The sequence below is a fragment of the Aplidium turbinatum genome, chromosome 10, assembly GCF_918807975.1.
Source record: "Aplidium turbinatum chromosome 10, kaAplTurb1.1, whole genome shotgun sequence".
Classification (NCBI taxonomy): Eukaryota; Metazoa; Chordata; class Ascidiacea; order Aplousobranchia; family Polyclinidae; genus Aplidium; species Aplidium turbinatum.
The window spans coordinates 8086302-8108014 of record NC_137481.1 but is presented as its reverse complement, the minus strand read 5'-3'; the positions used below and the strand labels follow the sequence as shown (position 1 = coordinate 8108014).

Here is a 21713-nt window from a genome sequence, read left to right as displayed (position 1 = left end):
GTGATTCTTTCCACTTTCATCTTTGTTAGGCATTGGGAAGTAAAAAGTAGCCCAAAAGGTCGCAAATGTCAAAAAATCGCAAACCTTCAAATTCAAGTCGCGAAGCGAATTAAAAGTAGCCCAATTCGCGATAAGGAGCCCAATCTGGCAACTCTGCTCTGGCAACCCTTGAAAATTATTAGGAATTTGAATGAATTGAGACATTTTAAAAGGTTGTCAATTGTGAAACCATAATTTTATTCCTAACCCCCAATTGTAACCCAAATAGTAGGCTAATTTGCAAAACTAGTCTGATTGAAAATGACAATCCCTGAAAATGCTTGACAATGCCCGACAATGCGGTATTTAGAGGTATCGCTTAAATTTTTGTTGGTCTTGGTCTTCAATAAAAATGATTGCTAAAAGCAGCAGAAAAACAAAACACAATCCAGGCATAAATTGCTGCAAATTTTGATCAAGTTTGCCAAATAAAAAGAATTTCTGAACAGTGTCGAATTAAGGTTCTTCAAAACCTTCCCTCAGAGAAACGAACCATGTAATGTCTTTCTCTATTGCTGAAAATCAATAAAAGAAAAAGACAAACTCATACTTCAGTGGCAAGGTGACTAAGACTACCATATATGATGGTTACAGCCACTGTAAATACTCAATAGTATATGCTAGCAGATGGTTATGTAGGCCAGTTCTTGGCAAACTTATGTTTTGTCAAGCAAATAATTTTCTCAACAGCGGTGTTGAAAGCCCACTCTGTTTGAAACCATTAAAATATACAATTGTTTACAAAAATATCAATCTCTTGTAACATGCAACACAGTGGTTACGCACCCGGCTCAAGATGACGCGGCGCTAGTTCGACTCTCGGGGTGTGCGCTTGACCAACGCATTTCAGGACTGCTCTCCATTAGTGTTGGGCGATATTGAAAAAAACAAAACGATACGACATTTGAAAAAATACTCAATATTTCGATACTTTTCGATATTTTTGTTCTAATTAAGAAAAGAGTTTCTCAGTCTTTGAAATTAGTGTCGGCAATTGGCGAGGTGATTGCCGACGCAGATGCATGAATGGCGCATTAGCGTCGGCAATAAAAATGCCGAGGCCACACGAGCGCTTGTAAGGTTAGGGTTAGACATTCCTCTCATTCGTTATGCCACAACCATAGATTTGCTCCTTAGTCAACACCCTGATGGAGCTCCGCGAAAGAGGCGTGTGAATGGGTATCAAAGCACAAAAGTGGCAAAACGTGGACGTTTTATTGCGAATGGCAAAGACAGTGTAGATTTACAGCCAAGCAATGAGCCTCTTGATATGTCCGATTCCTGTGATGACACGACAACTCAGCTAGAAAGCTACGTATATTACACGTTGATTTTTGGTTGATTTTCGGTAGTATGGTATCTTAGGTAGAATTCAGGTGTTATTAAGGAGTTTGTGTACACCAACACAAATTCACTTGTTTAAAAAACATTTTTTTAGAGACATATTTTAGCTATCATTTAGTATGACTAGTGTGTAAATATGATTCTAGAAGTTTTATCAGGGATTATTTTTTGAATATAACTCTTGCAAAAATAACACGTGTTTTCCACGTATATTACACGTGTTCAAAATCCTATGATTATTTGACTAATTTTTAAGGTATATAAGGTAAAATCACACCCAGAAGAGGGCATACAAAAGAGAAAAAATGTTTACCCGAGCAGAAGGATGTTTTATCGGAATTTTTTGTATTTTGATTATATGTTGTTTCCACGTGTATTGCACGTTTCCATCTGTTGAAAAGTAACACGTGTTTTCCACGTATATTAAACGTGTTGAAGTTCTTTCGTTCATTTGGGCAATTTTTAATCTGTGTTAGGTAAAACTACCTACCAAGGACGGTATAAACAGAAAGAATTCTCCACTCAAGTGGATTGGTGTCAACCACGCTCCTCCGCATTTTTTAGGATATAAGTTAGATTATGTGTTTTTGTAGGTGTCTTTACACGTTTTTATTACGTTATGTAAAAAGGAAACTTCATGACATTTTTTAGTCGCAAATTAATGTGATCTTTTAACGATAGTTCTTAATGTAAATTTAAGTGGTCTCGCTTACTGATATTAAACAATTACTTACTAAGGTTTGGTACGGTAGCCACTTTAACAAGTCGAATTTCTGCCACTAAAAATGACTAGAATGAAACCGCCAACCAATCATAAGCTCCGGTTTAAGTGACGTAAAAATGGCGAAAAGAAGATGATAGAAAGCAAATTAAGTGATGGGTTTTTTGTCAGCTGGTTGGCTTAGGGGTTTTGTCAGCTGGTTGGCTTTCATTGACGCGGGTTCGATTCCCACCACTGCTATTGCTCTTTTTCTTCTCTAATTCCAAATAAAGTTCAAAACAAGCGTTAACTCTCCGGATGAGTGCTAGAAGGGTCACAATTGGACAGTAGCCTCTTATAACAATATGTGTTATACAAATGTGTTAAATAAATACAAATGTGTTAAATTGTTGATTTCAGATACGGTACGCGGAAATTAGGTAGAATGTGGGTGTAAAAACACGTAAAATCCACCACCAAATATACGTGTAATACACGTGAAATAGTGTCGACACTTATACGTGTATTATACGTGAAAATTAACGTATAATACACGACCTAAGAAACTTAGAATCTACGTGTCAGATACGAGGAAATTAGGTGTAATGCGGGTGTAAAACACGTAAAATTCACCACCAGATATACGTGTAATACACGTGAAATAGTTACTACACATATGCGTGTATTATACGTGAAAATTAACGTATAATACACGACCCAAGGTACGTAGAATCTACGTGTCAGATACGAGGAAATTAGGTGTAATGCGGGTGTAAAACACTTAAAATCCACCACCAAATATACGTGGAAAACACGTGTATTAGTGTTGTCAGATACGAGGAAATTAGGTGTAATGCGGGCGTAAAACACGTAAAATCCACCACCAAATATACGTGTAATGCACGTGAAATAGTGTCTACACATATGCGTGTATTATACGTGAAAATTAACGTATAATACACGACCCAAGGTACGTAGAATCTACGTGTCAGATACGAGGAAATTAGGTGTAATGCGGGTGTAAAACACGTAAAATCCACCACCAAATATACGTGTAATGCACGTGAAATAGTGTCTACACATATGCGTGTATTATACGTGAAAATTAACGTATAATACACGACCCAAGGTACGTAGAATCTACGTGTAATACACGTGAAATTTCTAGCTGGGAATCTCATCCTCCGATACACCATCTGATGATTACGATTCTAACATCTAGTTTTTCATCAAACAAACTTTGTGTTGCTCGCAGTATCCCAATGGGGTTGTGCGATCCACTCGGTGGCGCTACAACTGGGTCCTAGCAACACGCTCGCAGTGATTGCTTCAAGCTTTAGCACGCTTTGCGTAACGCGCGTACAGCTGATATGGGTGGGATGGGAGTTTAGTTTTGTGTTGATGTGAGGGTAAGAAGGTGCATATTACAAAGCTTAATACATTTTAGGCTTGATTTAACGTTGCTGTGGCTATAAAAGCAAATAAGTAAACAGGCGTTTTCGAACACATTGCATGGCAACACATTGCTTGAAAGCAAACAATGTGCCATCAGTGTTCACTTTCAAACCAACACTTGCTACCTCAGGAAGAGGAGCGCGTTTGAAACGAAGATTAGAAAAGCTTTGTAACATTGAAGATTGGCAGCATGAAGAAGAAGTTGTTGATCATGCTGAATGTACAACGGAACCTCATTGCAAGAGAAGGAAAGCGACTTCAGTTGCAATCCAGTGCAGCCTGGATAGCAACGGCCAGAGATGGGCGTGATCTTGATCTTGATCTTCAAGATCACTTTTTTTTGGTGATCTTGATCTTGATCTAAGATCACTTTTTTTTGTGTGATCTTGATCTTGAAGAACAATAAGATCAAGATCACTTTAAAATTAAAGTTTACTTTCTAGATAGAGGCATTTTTTTAAAACTCGTACTGTAGCCTACAAAGTAGTTAGTGGCGACTACTAACATTAAGCCACTGCTAATCTGGTATGTGTCGAACAAAAGACGATTTAAAATCTCCATCTAATCTGGTCAGTGTTGCCATTTCAAAATTGAAAAAGTTTTCGGTGTTGGTCATAATAAATAAGTCAACTTCCGTGTACTTTATGTTGACGTATAATAAAAAATGATTTAACTTTGTTCACAATTTCCATGTGTGAATTTTAAAGAAATGTTTGCTTTCTTTGACCCAATTTTAGATGTTTCAAAAGCGTAGAATGGCGGTGTTAAAAAATCTGGACTCTAGCCGACTTTGGTCATGTAAAGTGGTTTATTGCAGCAAATCAACCAGACCAAGACTTGTTTAGGGTCTGAGTATGGAGCGGTTTGTTTGACCGCAAACCTCTGGAACTTTTTTGATAGCAGACAACAGTATCAAGGTTGCCAGATGGGTAAATGGTGCAATAAACATTGACATAACACAGTAAAAGTTAAAACAACTTAGTAACACGAATAAAAACTCCAACATAAACCAGACAAAAATTTGGTAAAAAACGATGCAGTTCAAACTTTATTAATATTTATTTATTATAAATAAAAAGCATAAAACTAATTGCTTTTTCAGTAGGCTACTACTGTAATTAACCTCGGCCTTGGGGTGACGTTGCGATTCTACGCAAACTACGTCAACAATTGATAGGCCTAATAGCAACAGTCACTAACTCATTACAATTCTTAGGCCAGCGATCGAGGAGTTAAAAGTAAAAGTTAGCAATACCAACTATATACCTTTACCCGGGTTGCTTATACAGTATAGTAACTATTTTTTGCAACATCATTGATCAAAAACTTCATTTTTTTCAAGTACACAAAAAGTGATCTTGAAAGTGATCTTGATCTTCAAGATCACGATCTTGATCTTGATCTTCAAGATCACTTAGTTTGGTGATCTTGATCTTCAAGATCACCTATTCTTGGTGATCTTGATCTTGATCTTCAAGATCACCAATACTGGTTGTTCCCGACAATTTTCACCAAATCAAACGTCATATAAAAACCGTTCAAGTCTACTGAATATTACGTCATGGAAATTCCTAAAACATGAGCCAAAATTGCACCAGCGTTAATAAGACTTGTGTCAGACCTGTTTAAATCTGTTTGGACCTGTTTGGGCCTGTTTAAACATGAATGCATTGGTTCACTAGCTCGAACACCTGTTGAATGACTTCATAATTGTTTTTCATTATTGCGTCACAGTACTGCATACGTGAATTTGAGATATTGATATCTATTCTGGTCATTCGTAAAATGATTGTTTGAAAGTTGGCCGCACATTTAACTGTTGGCTTAGTGCTTGCTAGCTGGACAAAGGTTCCGTCTTTTATCCAAGTAATCTGTTGTGTAGTGACAGTTTAAGTGGTGTACGCGTTGCACCCCCTCGTTTTTGGTAGCCGTGGGCTAATTTTTACAGAAATACACTGTTTGAAAAGAAGTTCAAGTGTGTGTTTCTTCGGTCATTATATGCAGACGAAAGGATCCGGGAACTTTAAGTTACAATTTTCCCACGAAGAAATTATGGTTTACCGCTGTGACCATAAAAAATAAAAGACGATTCTCTGTCTAGTGTTTGGCACAGAAGCACTTAGAAGTAAAAAATAAAAGACGAAGTTGTTGGTTGGTAGGCTACAAAAGCAAAGAAATAATAAAAGAAGATCTTGTTGGTTGGTAGTCTAAAGAAGCAAAGAAAATTAAAGACATTTCTTCTCGGTAGGCAACTGAAGAACTTTAAGCTAAAAAGTAAAGACATTTCTTCTCAGTTTGGTACAGAAGAAAAATAACTTTGACATTTATTGGCAAGAAAGAAGATTAAAGGCAATCCATCTGTGCTTGAAGATTCAAGTGGAAGAATCCAAGCAAGTTTTGTGGACGTTTGGACTTCACATACTCGTACAGCTACGGTATCGTGCATTTAAATTCTTTTTTTTGTATCTTTACGGTCTTTGCAGTTAAGTTTTTTATAACTACTGTAATTTTGTGTGTTTGTGTAACTTAATTTTTTAATTGTTAAATTTAGCCCTAACATTTAATATGTCTACACTCGGTGGTGACAGGGACTCGACCGCCGTCGACTCGACTGAGTTTAAGCCTGATGATGTTCTTTGCGGTCGGGCAGGCCATTCTGGGGAGGGACCCATTAACGATGAGGCTAAGTCAGTTCGAGAGGCCCGGCATCTTAGACGGGATAATTTGACTCAAATTGGGAAACTTTCTGTGGCCCTAGGTTCTTGGAGTGATAAGCAGGAACTGTTAATTTTTAGATCTAACTTATCTACTTTAGAAGAGGAATTAAGGCATTTCCATGCTCTTTTGAGTAAAATTGTTAACTCTGCAATCTTGGCAGAACTTCGTGATAGGGTAGATCCCGAATTTAACTCGTTAAAAAATAACTTCGAACAAAAAGAAAGTGAGTTGTCAGATAGGTTGGATGCTGACATACATCCTGAGGATAGCGCCTCAAATGTAAGCACTAGGATGTCTGAGAGCTCGTCACGGATAGTTGCACAAATTAACCTACAGTTAAGACGAGAGGAGCTCCAGATCCAAGCTGAGGCCGAAGCAAGAGCTGCTGAGGCCATCGCAAGAGCTGAAGCCATACGAGCTGAGGCTGCCGCACGAGCAGAGGCTGCCGCAAGAGCTGAGGCCATACGAGCTGAGGCCATACGAGCTGAAGCCATACGAGTTGAGGCTGCCGCGAGAGCTGAGGCCGACGCGAGAGCTGCTGAGGCCGAAGCGAGAGCTGCTGAGGCCGCCGCGAGAGCCGAAGCTAGAGCTGCTGAGTTCGCACTCAAAGACGCTCAGTTGAGGGCCGAACAACGTAAAGAGGTAGTTTTAGCTGAATATCGTTCTGAGTTGGGCTCCCGGCGTAGCTCTAGGAAGGGCTCTTCTAGGCATTCCAGAAGTGAACATCAATCACAGTTTAATTTACCTAACCTTTTCCACACGCCTGTTCAATCCGTAAGTGGACCTGTACAATCCACATGTTTTCCAGCTGTTTCAGGAGGTCTCGGGGCCGCGGCTAAGGATCTTCCGAAGGCTGTAGAGCCAAGGTCTGCAAATTACAACCGAACTCCTCCCCCAGAGCGTACAGGTCACGGGGCCGCCATTAGCAGTAATGCTTTGCCCCCTTCAAAGTTTTCTGCGCCGCTAGTTGCTGATCGCCCAGCTACACGTAATTTGGGTGGTTGTGAGAGGCGTATCGTGTCTCCTGATTTTAACGTGTTTGAGGATCGTGATCGGGCTGTGCATGTGACTGAGCCCACTCAGCCCATTAAGGGATATAGCTTGTCTTCTCCCGCTAAATCGAGTTCTCAACAGCAGGATTGCTTTTTTGAATACCAAAATAGTAGGACGTTCTTCGATAAGGCGGCCTTGATTGGTTACGATGGTAATAATATGCCATTTGTCTTCTTTAAAAATCGTGTTATGGCCTTGATGGCAGCTTCGCCCTTTAAGGGAACTCGTTTGACTTTGTTGCAAGCAGCTTGTGTTAGAACAGCTGCACAAACGATTGCTAATTTGGTTTCTGACACTCCTGGCTTGTCAGAGGAAGACAGGATAGAAATGTCGTTAGCTCGCTTGTCCCAACGTTTTGGGGTTCGTGGAGGTCTTTTCGCAGAACCAGAAATTAGAAAGTATCGCTATGGTAGCAAATTGACTTCTATCTCTTCCAGTGATTTGAAAGAGTTTAAAGATGAATTGTCGCAGTGTTTGCTTTACGCGAAAGCTTATGGTCAGCGTGATAAATTAGAAGGACGTTTTGTTTTGGATTTGGCTAAGCGACTCCCGTTTGACGCTAAGCAGCGTTATCTTGACTTTTTAGGTGATCAGTATGGTAGCACTGAGGAACCTACCTTTCAGAGTTTGTTTGATTTTGTAGTACGGGAGGAAACGCGCAAGTCGACTGATTTTAGCATTATGCTAATGGGCGATTCTGGTGAGTCGCAGCATTTTAAAAAGTTTGGCAAAGGAAAATTGCCTTCATGTCCGGTTAGGCAGACGTCGGTAAAGCCCCATGATAATGTGATTTCAGGGAGTTCGCAGTACTCGACTGCTGTTGGCGCACCGCGCGGCGGTGTGGCCAGACATAGTGACATACCGGCGTGTTTTTGTTGTTCGTCACGTGGTCAAGTTGAATATCATTTTTTGTCTAATTGTAAAGAATTTTTGCGCTTGACACCTAAAGATCGGAGAGATGTCATTGTGAAAGCTGGCAAATGCTTGAATTGTTTGCGCCAGCATATGGTTAGAGACTGTAATCATGCAAATAACTGTCGTAAGTGTGGACCTACCAACGATAGGAAACACTATTTTCTTCTGCATGATTTTTATGTGACGTCACGTGATTCTCTGGATTCGGTCGGTAAAGATGATGCTGGTGCCAGAGTTCCTGTGCGTAATGTTAAGATTGGAAATGTTAAAGCAGCCTTTAACCGCGTTACTGCTGCTCGTGTTTTGAATCCAATGACTGGCAAATCGAAGTTGGTGTATTGTCAGCATGATCCTGGTTCGCAGTTGACCTTTGTTTCGAGTGACTTGGTGTGCGAACTTGGTCTTAAACCGTATGATAAAGCGTCGTTTAAAATAGATACTCTGGCTGGTCAGAAACCTACTTGTGCTGACCTTGTTAAACTCAACATCCAGTCGTTAGAGACTGATGAACTGTTTTGTGATATAACCTCGGTGGTTAACCCAGCTTGGGCTGACGATGTTAAAACTTTACCTCATAAACAAGATTTAAGTGGTTTCCGTCATTTTCATGACGTGAATATGTTTCATTTGAATGATTGTAGTACTGTAGATGTACTGATTGGCAATGACAACGCTTATTTGATGTGGGCAAAAGAAGAACGTGTTGGTGAAAATCGCAGTGAACCGCATGCTTTACTCACTCCTCTCGGTTGGTTGGCTTGTGGTGGTAAGTCACCCTTAGTTGAAAGCGTTGCTAAAGTGTGCAGAGTGCAGACGTCTTCAGAGTCGGATGTCATCTCTGGCTTTCAGCGTAAAATTGAGTCTCGTGATATGGAAATAGCAGACCTGAATAAAGTCATTCAGGATTTGACTTTGCAAAATGAAACCTGTGAATTGTCTCGCAATGATATTTTGGCTAGAGAACTTGTCGAACCGAATATTGAGTTGAAAGATGGTCGATTTGAGATACCTGTTCCGTTGAAGGAAGATATTGATCTACCTAACAATTTTGTGTTGGCGTCAGATAGAGCTGCTGCTTTAAGAAAGAAAGCTTTAAAACAACCTGAACTTCGTGATTTCCTTACTGACACCATGAAAGATCTTAAATCTAATGGCTATATTGAGCGCGCGGGTGAAGCAGGAAATGTCAAGGGATTTGAATGGTATTTACCATACTTTGTGACGTCACAATTAAAAAAACGCATTGTTTACGATGGCAAGTCTGAATTTCGAGGAACTTGTGTTAATGATGTAATGTTTTCGGGTCCTGACTTGTTAAACCCTCTGGTAGATGTCTTGGCTAGATTTCGGCTTGGTAGATTTGGTCTCATGGCTGATGTGACTAAATGCTTCTTTCAAATAAAGTTACCTGAGTCGCAAAGGGATTTGTTTCGTATATTGTGGTTTGAAGATGATGACCTTGAAAATGGTAGGATGGTACCATTTCGTTTTTGTGTACACCCTTGGGGAATAAAGAGTAGCCCGTATATCGCTTGCTTGGCTATAAAGAAAACGATCGAGCAGAATCCCAGCAGTGCTGGTGAATTGACTCTCTGCAATATTGCAAATAATATGTACATGGATGATTTTATATTTTCGGCTGATAGCTTAGAGGAAGCTCAGCAAATCACTCATGAATCAATTGCTTTGTTTGATAGCCGTGGGTTTAAACTTGTTAAGTGGAGTGCTAACAAGGAGTCTATGATTGTCTTGTCAAATTTGGATAATGAGATGCTTTCACCTTTGATTCGTGACATTGACTTTCAGACTGAAAATATGACTTTGCCATCAGCGAAGACATTGGGTTGTGTGTGGCAAACCGAGTCTGACGAGATGCGTATCGCATGTTCCTTAAAGCCCTTAGCTAAACACACGCGCCGAAGTATGCTCAGTCAGCTTGGACAAAATTTTGATCCGCTAGGCTTTGGAGCGCCATTTTTTCTAAAAGCACGCCTTATACTTCAGCAATTGGCGATAGACAAGTTTGATTGGGACACCGAGGTCCCTGATAGCTTTGTTAAAGAGTGGGAGTCGTGGCTTCGCTCTTTGGACCTGCTTAAGGATTTTTCGTTACCGAGATGGTATTTTGCAAACTCTGGTGTGTGCAGTCCTGATGATATTGTTTCATATCAATTGCATGGGTTTAGTGATGCTTCGAATCAAGCTTTCTCTTCTGTTGTTTACTTACGTAGACTGGTTAACGGAGTTCCGAGTGTGTCTTTCGTTCTGGGTAAATCTACCATTGTTGTAAAAAATCAGTTTTCTTGGCCGATAGCTAGGAAAGAGCTTGTTGCCGCTTTAAATACAGCAAGACTCGTGAAGCAGGCCTACGAGGCATTGAAGATGCCCGACTGCCTTAAGTATTTTTGGTGTGATTCTCGGACTGTGTTGCAGTGGGTTAAGAACCCTGATTTACGTTTGAATAAGTTTATTACGCGTCGAGTTGAGCATATTTTATTGTTGTCTGGAGCCCAGGATTGGCGTTTTTGCCCTACCGATATGAACCCAGCTGATGTTGGCACAAGGCCAAATCTTATTACAAAGAAAGAGTTTCGAGAGTTGTGGTTAAATGGTTCTAGTCTTCTCTATCAGTGTGAAGAAATTCCATCTGTAGAAAACCCCACTCCAGTACCTGTCCATAGCCTATATCTTCGTGACGAAGAGGGGTCGCTTGACGTTGGACAGGGTGGCCTTCACAGATTGATCGAGGCCGCACCTTCTTTGTATGTTATGAAAAAGAGAATTGCTTATTTGGTTGCTTTTGTTGAATTTTTGTGCTGTAAAACGAAAAAGCGTAGCTTTATGAAGCCAAAACTGGACGCCTCTTATCTTGATAGAGCCTTAGACTTAACTGTGAAGTTTGTTCAGAAAAGCGTGTATGGCGATGTGTTACATTTAATGACCAAACGATCGCCGGATGCACTTGAGGAAGTGATAAAGCGGGGTAGTGTTGGCGCTTCGCAACGTGAGAAGGAACGCTTGAAAGGATTGCGTTCACTTAAAAAGTACAGACCTTGTGTAGATGATGCTGGTGTAATCCGCATTGAAGGGCGCTTAAGTAATTCTTCCGAGATTTCTCTAGAAGCAAAGCATCCGATTGTTTTGCCTTCGAAGCACCCCTTCACTAGGCTTGTTGTACTGTCGCATCATAATCGAAATGCGCACTGTGGAGTACAGCACACTTTGTTGTCTACGCGACAGAAGTTTTGGATCGCTAATGGTAATGCTTCCGTGAAGAGGTATCTTAATGATTGTGGTGTATGTGCGATTGAGAAAGCTCGGCCTATAAGGCAGCTCATGTCTGATTTACCTTTGTCTCGCACAACTGCCCATAGGAAACCCTTTTTTGATTGCGGCTTGGACTATCTTGGACCATTGACCTTTGTTGAAGGTAGGAGTCACAAAAAAGCTTGGGGACTCTTATTCACATGTATGGCATCTCGCGCTATTCATGTTGAGCTGGTTACGTCATTGTCGCTGAGTGATTTTTTACTTGCCTTTACAAGGTTTACAGATTTACGTGGGCAGGTTAATGCTATCTATTCCGATAATGGAAGTACCTTTCAGGCAGCATCTAAGAAGTTACCCGAGTTGATAGAATCAGCTGAATTTCACAACGCCCTGAGACAGAGAGAGATAAACTGGGAATTTATACCTCCGTATGCTCCGGCGCAAGGTGGCGCCTGGGAGGCAATGGTTAAACAATTTAAAATTGCATTTTTTCACATTTTGGACTCTTCAATACGTAAGCCCAGTTTTATTGAACTGCTTACGTACACAGGTAGTGCCGTTCGGATCGTGAACGAACGCCCTTTGGTACCTTTGAGTGACGACCCTAGGGATTTTACTGTCATCACCCCTGCCTCACTTTTGACCCCATACTTAGACCCATACTGTGCTGTTGGGCAACCACATGATCGTGACCAATTAAGAAGGGATTATCGGTTCAATTTGTCACTTTCTCAGCAGTTTTGGAATAAATGGATCGATTTTTACTTGCCAGGTCTTCAGGGCCGGAAAAAATGGCTAAAAATGGCCGAGAATTTGGAGCCTGGTCAACTTGTAGTGGTAGGTTCTCTCCAAGACATTGGTAAACGTGGGAAGTATCAACTTGGGAGGGTGCATGAGGTAGTTCCACAAATTAGGAAAGGGAAGCCTGTGGTTCGTAGAGCCAAAGTTGCCGTCTGCAACTATGATGAGAGTACGGGGAAAGTGAAAGTAGACTACGTGTTGAGGGATATTTCGTGCCTCGCCCCCGTAAAGAACACCTAAGTGTTAGGGTTTGAGCCTGGTTTTGTCTGCGGTGGCCGACCCTTGTCTGAGCCCGGAACAGTCGGTTATTATTGCAACTATTGTATATAGCGTCATTTTAGCGTGTACCTATGGTACCAATTTCATGTATCGTCGTGTATTATTCCGTATTGTTGTTCATTCTTTGCATGCCCTTTGTATTTACGTATTAACTTAAACGTGAGTGATTCAAACAATTAGTGTATCATGTGTTTTTATTCATTGGCTCACAATTGTCGTCAATTCTTTTTAGTTATGCCATGTCAGACTGTCATAACTAGGGGCCGCTATGTTCCCGACAATTTTCACCAAATCAAACGTCATATAAAAACCGTTCAAGTCTACTGAATATTACGTCATGGAAATTCCTAAAACATGAGCCAAAATTGCACCAGCGTTAATAAGACTTGTGTCAGACCTGTTTAAATCTGTTTGGACCTGTTTGGGCCTGTTTAAACATGAATGCATTGGTTCACTAGCTCGAACACCTGTTGAATGACTTCATAATTGTTTTTCATTATTGCGTCACAGTACTGCATACGTGAATTTGAGATATTGATATCTATTCTGGTCATTCGTAAAATGATTGTTTGAAAGTTGGCCGCACATTTAACTGTTGGCTTAGTGCTTGCTAGCTGGACAAAGGTTCCGTCTTTTATCCAAGTAATCTGTTGTGTAGTGACAGTTTAAGTGGTGTACGCGTTGCACCCCCTCGTTTTTGGTAGCCGTGGGCTAATTTTTACAGAAATACACTGTTTGAAAAGAAGTTCAAGTGTGTGTTTCTTCGGTCATTATATGCAGACGAAAGGATCCGGGAACTTTAAGTTACAATTTTCCCACGAAGAAATTATGGTTTACCGCTGTGACCACTGGTGATCTTGCCCATCTCTGGCAACGGCAATAGCGGAGGAAGCGCTTCAGCTGGAATGAGAATTGAACATTACAAAGAAAATAAGCAAGTCATAAACTACTACACTGGTTTCGATGATTATGATAACTTTATGTTATTCTTGCGTTGCTTGGGGCCAGCTGCATATGACTTGAACTATACCAGCAGCAAACTTGACCCACCAAACCAGCTCTTTCTTACTCTAATGAAGCTAAGACAATCAAAGGAAACTAAAGAGCTGAGTTTTCTCTTTCACATTAGTGAAAGCACAGTTTCATTAATTTTCAGGGTATGGATCAACTTTATGTATTTTCAGCTAAAGGAACTTAATATTTGGCCATCTCGAGCTGTTGTGGATGAACACATGCCCACAAAATTTCAAAATTCATTCCCCACAACACGTGTCATTTTAGATGCAACTGAAATACCAATCAATAAGCCAAGAAAAGTTGATGCTCAAAGCATGACGTTCTCCACTTACAAGAATAAGAACACACTAAAAATTATGATTGGCATCACTCCAAATGGGCTGGTATTGTACGTAGGCCCATCAACAGGTGGATGTTCAACTGATCGCCAACTTATCGAGCAAAGTGCTCTCTGCAAGCAAGCTAATGAACACTTTTCACAAGAGGATAGCATCATGGCTGACAGAGGTATTCTTGTGCAGGATCTTTTTGCACCTTATGATGTTGCAGTCAACACGCAGTCAACACGCCTACCAACACGCCTACAACACGCCTGAACGGGAAGCACCAACTTGATGCAGATGTGGTTGTCTCGGATAGACGCATTGCATCATCACGCATACATGTCGAGCGTGTTATTGGACTGAGCAAGACATATAAAATTTTGACTAACCCACTGCCTTACCACTATGTCCCAATGGCATCAGCCATCAGGTATCGTGTTTGTATGTTTCATGCTGTGTAACTTTCGTAAACCTATTGTTAGTTGATTTTGTGATTACTGTAGGCTACTTTGTTTCTTAGCAAAATCTCTTCGGGAGGTTTTCTTTGCCTACCGGCTTTCTCTTTTTTTATAGCCTACTACCCAGGGATGGAGGAACCTTTTTAAAAGTAGGTGGGCTCAAAGCTGTAGCAGTCAAAGTTAATCAAACTTCTGGGGGGCGAAGCCCCCCAGACCCCCCATAGCATTGCTGCATTCCTAATACTTCAAATCGCTTATACATTGTGTTTTCATGATTGCCTTTTGTGCCAACCACCGAAAAATTTCCGTTTTTGGGCCCGATTTGGTCAAACAAATTACAAAATTGTTAAATTGCTCTATAGCGCTGTACAAAATATGGCGATGTACACACAAATAAAAAGGCAAAATATACACACAGTTATAATACCAACCTGGGAGAAATAATCTGCAGCATTATACAGTAGGCCTACGTGCATGCACTGCATAATGCGAGTATGTAGTGATATCATTGTTTCCACCTTGGAGAAGAATTAGATTGATTTATAGATTGTTCCACCAATCACACGCAACCACACCCACACGTTCTGCCCATCAACCAGTGGCGGCTCGTCCATAGAAACTGCAAAACTGCAGCACCCCCTGCACATTTCAGTATTTTATTTTTTTTATTAATTTAACGTTTTTTTTCGTGTTCTCTATAGATCTTACCGACTGGAAGTTTCATAATTTCTGGGTTTTAAAAAATATGATGATTTTTTAAGTTTTGTATTTGGCAGCTCTGAACTGCAAGCCCTGCAGTTGCGATCTTATAAAAGAAGAACAAAGAGAAATTGTGACGTCATATTTTGGCTGAGGTTGCTTCAAATCCCACAATTTCGAACTGCAAATTTTGCAGTTGCTGGTCACGTGGTCAGGCTAGCTACTGTTGCAAATACTGTTGTTTTCAAGCACGATAATCGTATCGAAAATTCGATATATCACCCAACACTACTCTCCATTCAGCTGCACCTAGTGAACGGAATAATTCCCTGACAAAGTCTCTACACTCTACAAGTATGCGAAATGGGTGCAACCTAATTCGTACCATAAACAGTTCGTACCGTCAGTTTGTACCTTGAAATGATCGAAAGAAAAAATTAATAAAAGCCGAAGTCGCTGATCGCAGTTTCCGCAAACATTTTAAAAGGGTTAGGGTATCAGAGTATCGGTTAGGTATCGGTATCCGCAAACAAACAAACTGAAAAGATCGAGAGAAAAAAATAGAACATCGCTGATTGCAGTTACTGTTTTTACGCAAACATTTTAAAATTTCCGGTAGTGATCCTAAGAGTCTGCCGAAGTCGCTGATCGCAGTTTCTGCAAACATTTTAAAAGGGTTAGGGTTGATCGGAGTTTCCGCAAACATTTTAAAAGAGTTAGGTATCGGTATCCGCAAACAAACAAACTGAAAAGATTGAGAGAAAAAAATAGAACATCGCTGATCGCACTTTCCGTTTTTCCGCAGTTTCCGCAAACATTTTAAAATTTCCGGTAATGATCCTAAGAGTTTGCCGAAGTCGCTGATCGCAGTTTCCGCAAACATTTTAAAAGGGTTAGGATTAAGGTTGATCGGAGTTTCCGCAAACATATTAAAAGGGTTAGGGTTGATCGGAGTTTCCGCAAACATTTTTAAATTTCGGCAGTGGCTATTTGACCAGCTGCCATTTCGGCAGTGGCTATTTGACCGGCGCCGGTCTTTGAATCTGAAACACTATTTGACCGGTCATGACGTCACTATATAGGCACTTCTTTCTTTTTGTCATTCAAAGCAAAAGACGAGAAGAGTGCCTATATAAGTTGTAAATTCGACAATTATATTCAACTGATTCCGTGGCGCGTAGGATACGTTTCGGTTTGGTGTTCCAGTGAGAATGAGTTCGATACTACGCGGAAGCGTTTTTTTTTAAATTTTTAACTAAATTTTGACCCCCGAAGTGGCTCAATCGTTAGGTTGCTGCATTTTTGTGGTCAATTTTTAATTTCAGAAGCATACAGCCCAATTTTTGGAGCTGGTATACAAGTCGCCGCCCTGGTTAAAAAGGCGATGACGTCACGGAGGAAGAATCCACCAAAAAAATAGTGGAAAAGTGGGGTGAAATCAGTCAACCACGACGATAAAAAGCATGCAAGTGTCCGCCTTTACTAAATTAGTTGTGATTTGCTTGTTTCTGCTTCGACTTTAACAATTGAACCAGCCCTGCAAAGCAGAAGATCTCACCTATGCAAAGCAATGTAACACAGGCCCGAAAAACACCACATATCTCCTTAGAAAAGAGTTAAACTTGACCAAGTTTAACTATTTATCCGAAGAATACTTCTAAAGATACCAGCATTTAATCAAGAACATATCTCTGTCGTTTCTGCTTCGATTTTTACAATTGAACCATTGCTAGAAAGCACAAGCTATCGTCTACCCAATAAAGCTAAGCCAGACTCTAAAAGTTAAAAATATTTCCTAGGTAAAGAGTTGAACTTGACCGACTTTAACCATTTATCCCACAAATATTTTTAAAGATACCAGCATTTAATAAACGCTAATCTAAAGAACATATCTCTGTCTATTTACAAGCAAAAGTTGAGGTTGATAGCTTTTTCACAAAGCGAGCAAGCGGACTTCAAACACAAGCAAATAGCGCCCGATGACTCGTTGCATTTCTGAATCGAAGCAAGTATACAAGTCTCCGCCAGTCTGCGATCATTACATGTCTTTATTAAATTAGTTGTAGCCTAAGTTGCTTGTTTCTGCTTCGATTTTTACTATTGAACCATTGCTGGATTCAACTCTTTACCTAGGAAATATTTTTACCTTTTAGAGTCTGGTTTAGCTTTATTTGGGTAGACGGCAGCTTTTGCTTTCCAGCAATGGTTCAATTGTAAAAATCGAAGCAGAAACAAGCAACTTACAATTAATTTAATAAAGACATATAATGGTCGCAGACTGGCGGAGACTTGTATAGCCTACTTGCTTCGATTCAGAAATGCAACGAGTGGTCACAGCGGTAAACCATAATCTCTTCGTGGGAAAATTGTAACATAAGATTCTCGGATCCGTTCGTCTGTATGTAATGACCGAAAAAGAAACACTCCTTTGAAACGTCTATTCAAAAAGTGTATTTCTGTAAAATTAGCCGCCGCTATCGAAAATGGGGTGCAACGCAATACACCACTAAAAACTTGTCACTACAACAAACTACTTAGATAAAAGACGGAAACTTTGTCCAGCTAGCAAGCACTAAGCAAAACAGTTAAATTTGCGACCAACTTTCAAGCAACAACCTTACGAATGACTAGAATAATTTGCGATATCTCAAACTCACGTAAACAGTAACTGTGACGCAATAATGAAAGACATTGTCTCGTAATTCAAACAGGTGTTCAAAGGTGGTGATGCAATGTTTCATCAGGTCTTACGAACGATGGTGCAATATTTAGACATTTTCTAGCAATTTCCATGACGTAAGATGCCAGCTAGGTTAAGTAGACCATAACGGTTTTTATATGACGTTTGATTTGGTGAAAATTGTCCGTAACAACGAGTCATCGGGCTGTTTGCTTGTGTTTGAAGTCCGGTTGCTCGCTTTGGGAAAAAGCTATCAACCTCAACTTTTGCTTGTAAATAGACAGAGATATGTTCTTTAGATTAGCGTTGATTAAATGCTGGTATCTTTAAAAATATTTTTGGGATAAATGATTAAAGTCGGTCAAGTTAAACTTTTTACCTAGGAAATATTTTTACCTTTTATAGTCTGGCTTAGCTTTATTTGGGTAGACGATAGCTTGTGCTTTCCAGCAATGGTTCAATTGTAAAAATCGAAGCTGAAACAAGCAACTTACGAGTAATTTAATAAAGGCATAAAATGATCGCAGACTGGCAGAGACTTGTATAGCCTACTTGCTTCGATTCAGAAATGCAACGAGTCATCGGGCGCTATTTGCTTGTGTTTGAAGTCCGCTTGCTCGCTTTGTGAAAAAGCTATCACCTTCAACTTTTGCTTGTAAATAAACAGAGATATGTTCTTTAGATTAGCATTGATTAAATGCTGGTATCTTTAAAAATATTTGTGGGATAAATGGTTATCCAGATAAATGGTTAACCAGGGCGGCGACTTGTATACCAGCTCCCAATTTTTTATGTCTTTTCAACTATGAGTAATAAAATTAGAGTTTTTTAATTTTCTTGAATTTCATTGATTGATTGAATTTTTATCCTCGGACTAGGAAAGCTTCTTGCAGAGCTTAATCCTGGCAGTTTCGCATACTTGTAGTTGTAGAGGCTTTGAATCACTGACGCAGGCCCGGTCACCGAGATTGACAGAGTGAAGTTTCCGATTGTTGAAGTCTTGTTGCCGGGGAACTATTCCATCCACTAGGTGCCGCTGAATGGAGAGCAGTCCTTAACGTGCGTTGCTCAAGCGCACACCCCGAGAGTCGAACCAGCGCCGCTTGATCTTAAAGCTTCTTCGTTCTAGAAGTGACGCGCTAACCAATTGAGCTAACGGGGCGGACTCTGGGTAATTTTCCCAGAATTTCTCTGGGTAATTTTCCGTTCGTTATAAGAGGATTTGACATTTTTGCGTCGTTCGGCAAACACGGTCACATCCTCTTATGACGAACGGAAAATTACCCAGAAAAATTCTCAAATTCAAGAAACTTAGTAAACACTGACTTTATTACTCATAGTTGAAAAGACATAAAAAATTGGGCTGTAGGCTTCTGAAATTAAAAATTGACAACAAAAATGCAGCAGCCTAACGATTGAGTCACTTCGGGTCAAAATGTAGCTAAAAATTAAAAAAAAACGCTTCCGCGTAGTATCGAACTCATTTTCTCTGGAACACCAACCCGAGACGTATCCTACGCGCCACGGAATCAGTTGAACATAATTGTCGAATTTAGAAGTTATATAGGCACTCTTCTCGTCTTTTGCTTTGAAAGAGAAGAAGAAAGAAGTGCCTATATAGTGACGTCATGACCGGTCAAATAGTGTTTCAGATTCAAAGACCGGCGCCGGTCAAATAGCCACTGTCTTGAATTTCTGGTAATGAATAGCCTACTAATGATTCTAAGAGTTTTGGTTTGTTTGCGGAAAATTTTAAAATGTTTGCGGAAACTGCGATCAGCGACTTCGGCTTTTTTTAATTTTTTCTCTCGATCTTTTCAAGATACGAACTGACGGTACGAATTGTTCATGGTACGAATTAGGTTGCATCCATGCGAAACTACCAGGAATAACCAATCAAGGCTTTGTCATTCCGAAGATAAAGATTCAAAAATCAAAACCAAACCTCATACCAGCAAATAGTTTCATAATTTGTTGGGTTGGTTTTTAAATCTTTATCCTCGGGCTGACAAAGCCTTGATAGGCTACCGTACTGTAGATTATTCCTGATAGTTTTGTATACTTGTATAGAGGCTTTTGACGCAAGGCTGGTTACCGTACCGAAACAAACAGAAAGAAATTTTCGTTTGTTGAAGTGTTGTTGCTGGAGAATTATTCCATCTATTAGGTGCCGCTGAATGGAGAGCTATCCTTAGAATGCATTGCTTATTGCATTGGACTATCAATCACATGTGTATTTTTTTTCTCACAAAATTACAAGTGCAAAAAAAATGATAGTGAAAAGAAGAAAAAAAAAACGATTTAAAGTGGGATAAATCTGAGTTGATTGGTGCATCTACCAACTTCTATTCATAACATTTTGCAGAACCAAATAATGTACCGTAGAACACTATAAATAGTTTTACAACAGAAGTAAAAACAAAATTATTTTATCTATTTTAACCCTGTCTGCGTTTAACTGAGTCTACTTATCAGGGTTATGGCTAGAAATAATTACAAACGTAACTAGAGATGTACCGATACCAATATTTTGGCCGATACCGATCACGATACCGATATCACTTTTTTAAGCCGATACCGATACTGATACCGATATTTTGGCCGATACTTTGGTGTTAAAAAAAGAAGCAATTTTGGTATTTGCAACAGGGTTGAGAAAAACCTGGGTTTTTTTAAAAAAGCCCAACCCGCATGTTTTTTTTTAAAAAGGTTTTTTTTTGGGTTTTATTTAAAAAAGATGCAAAAAAAGGTAGATTCATGCTTATTTCACCTCAAAAACTACTTTTTACCAATGAAGTGCCTCTCACTCACAGTATATGCTGGCATAACTCAATGAAATCATGCACTAGGGCTGTTTAACTATGAGGCCTTCTTGCATAAATGAGTTTTAGTGTAGTAGGCTACAAAGTGGCATTGCTTGATTTTTGTGTACAGAAATATGCCACTGTGTTTTCAATTTATCCTTGGAAATTTCCTTCACAATCACATCTTTAAGTCCTAACTTGAAGTTTGTTTTAAGTAGGCTACCTTGTAGTACTTTGGTTCATTTTTTCAATTTTCTGATAAAAAGTGGACAAATATGATGCTCTGGGTTTTTTTGGGTTTTTTTAAATGGGTTTTTTAAAAAAAAACACCCTGGTTTTTTGGGTTGGGTAAAATACCGACAACTCTGATTTACAAGGAATTATATCAATGCTAAGTTTTACCTTATTTGCATAAAACTATTAAAAAAAGCTTTCAATTGGCATAATTTATTAAAGATTCAAGAATCCAATCTCAACCTCATTGTTGTGTCATAATAGTAGGTTTTAGTAATGAAAGGCCACCGTAATTGAGGACTGGGGTATAAGGGAAGGAACATTACATCAAAATTGGGGTTTCTGCAAAATTAATACAGTGTTTGCGCAAACTCTCCAAATAGGCTATCATAATTGATAATAAGATGTAAAATGTAAACCTAGTCATTTGTGTAGTCGTACAAAAACTATTCGACAAGTAATGTGCAACCTAAGGGCGGTAGGCACTTTAACATACTGATATCCCATTGAACCACGAACCATCAACCAATCAGAAGCTACGCTGTTCATGACGTCATCAAGGTTGCATTTCTCGGAACAAAGGAAAAATGCAACTTCTCACCACTGCTATTGCTTTTGTTTGTTGTGTAATTACCAAAAAAAGTTTAAAGTAGTAATTAACTCTCTGGCAGCCGCCTCTGGGTTCAACTCTTGCTAATTTCTTTCTGGCACATATTGAAAATAACTTTTTTTCTGAAATTGATGTGAACTGCCATCCTAAATTGTACTTACGTTATGTTGACGACATTTTTGCTATATTTAATGATGATTATTCTTGTATGCAGTTTCTCAACATTCTTAACTCGCAACATCCTAATATAACTTTTACGGTAGAAAAAGCCAATCAGACAATCCCCTTTCTCGATGTTGAAATTAAAATTAATA

At 39.6% G+C, this 21713-nt stretch overlaps 1 pseudogene; it reads left to right on the top strand.

Moving 5' to 3' along the window:
- The first annotated feature begins 13479 nt into the window (after nucleotides 1-13479).
- Nucleotides 13480-14375, top strand: LOC145778924 (uncharacterized; annotated as a pseudogene).
- The last annotated feature ends 7338 nt before the right edge of the window (nucleotides 14376-21713 follow it).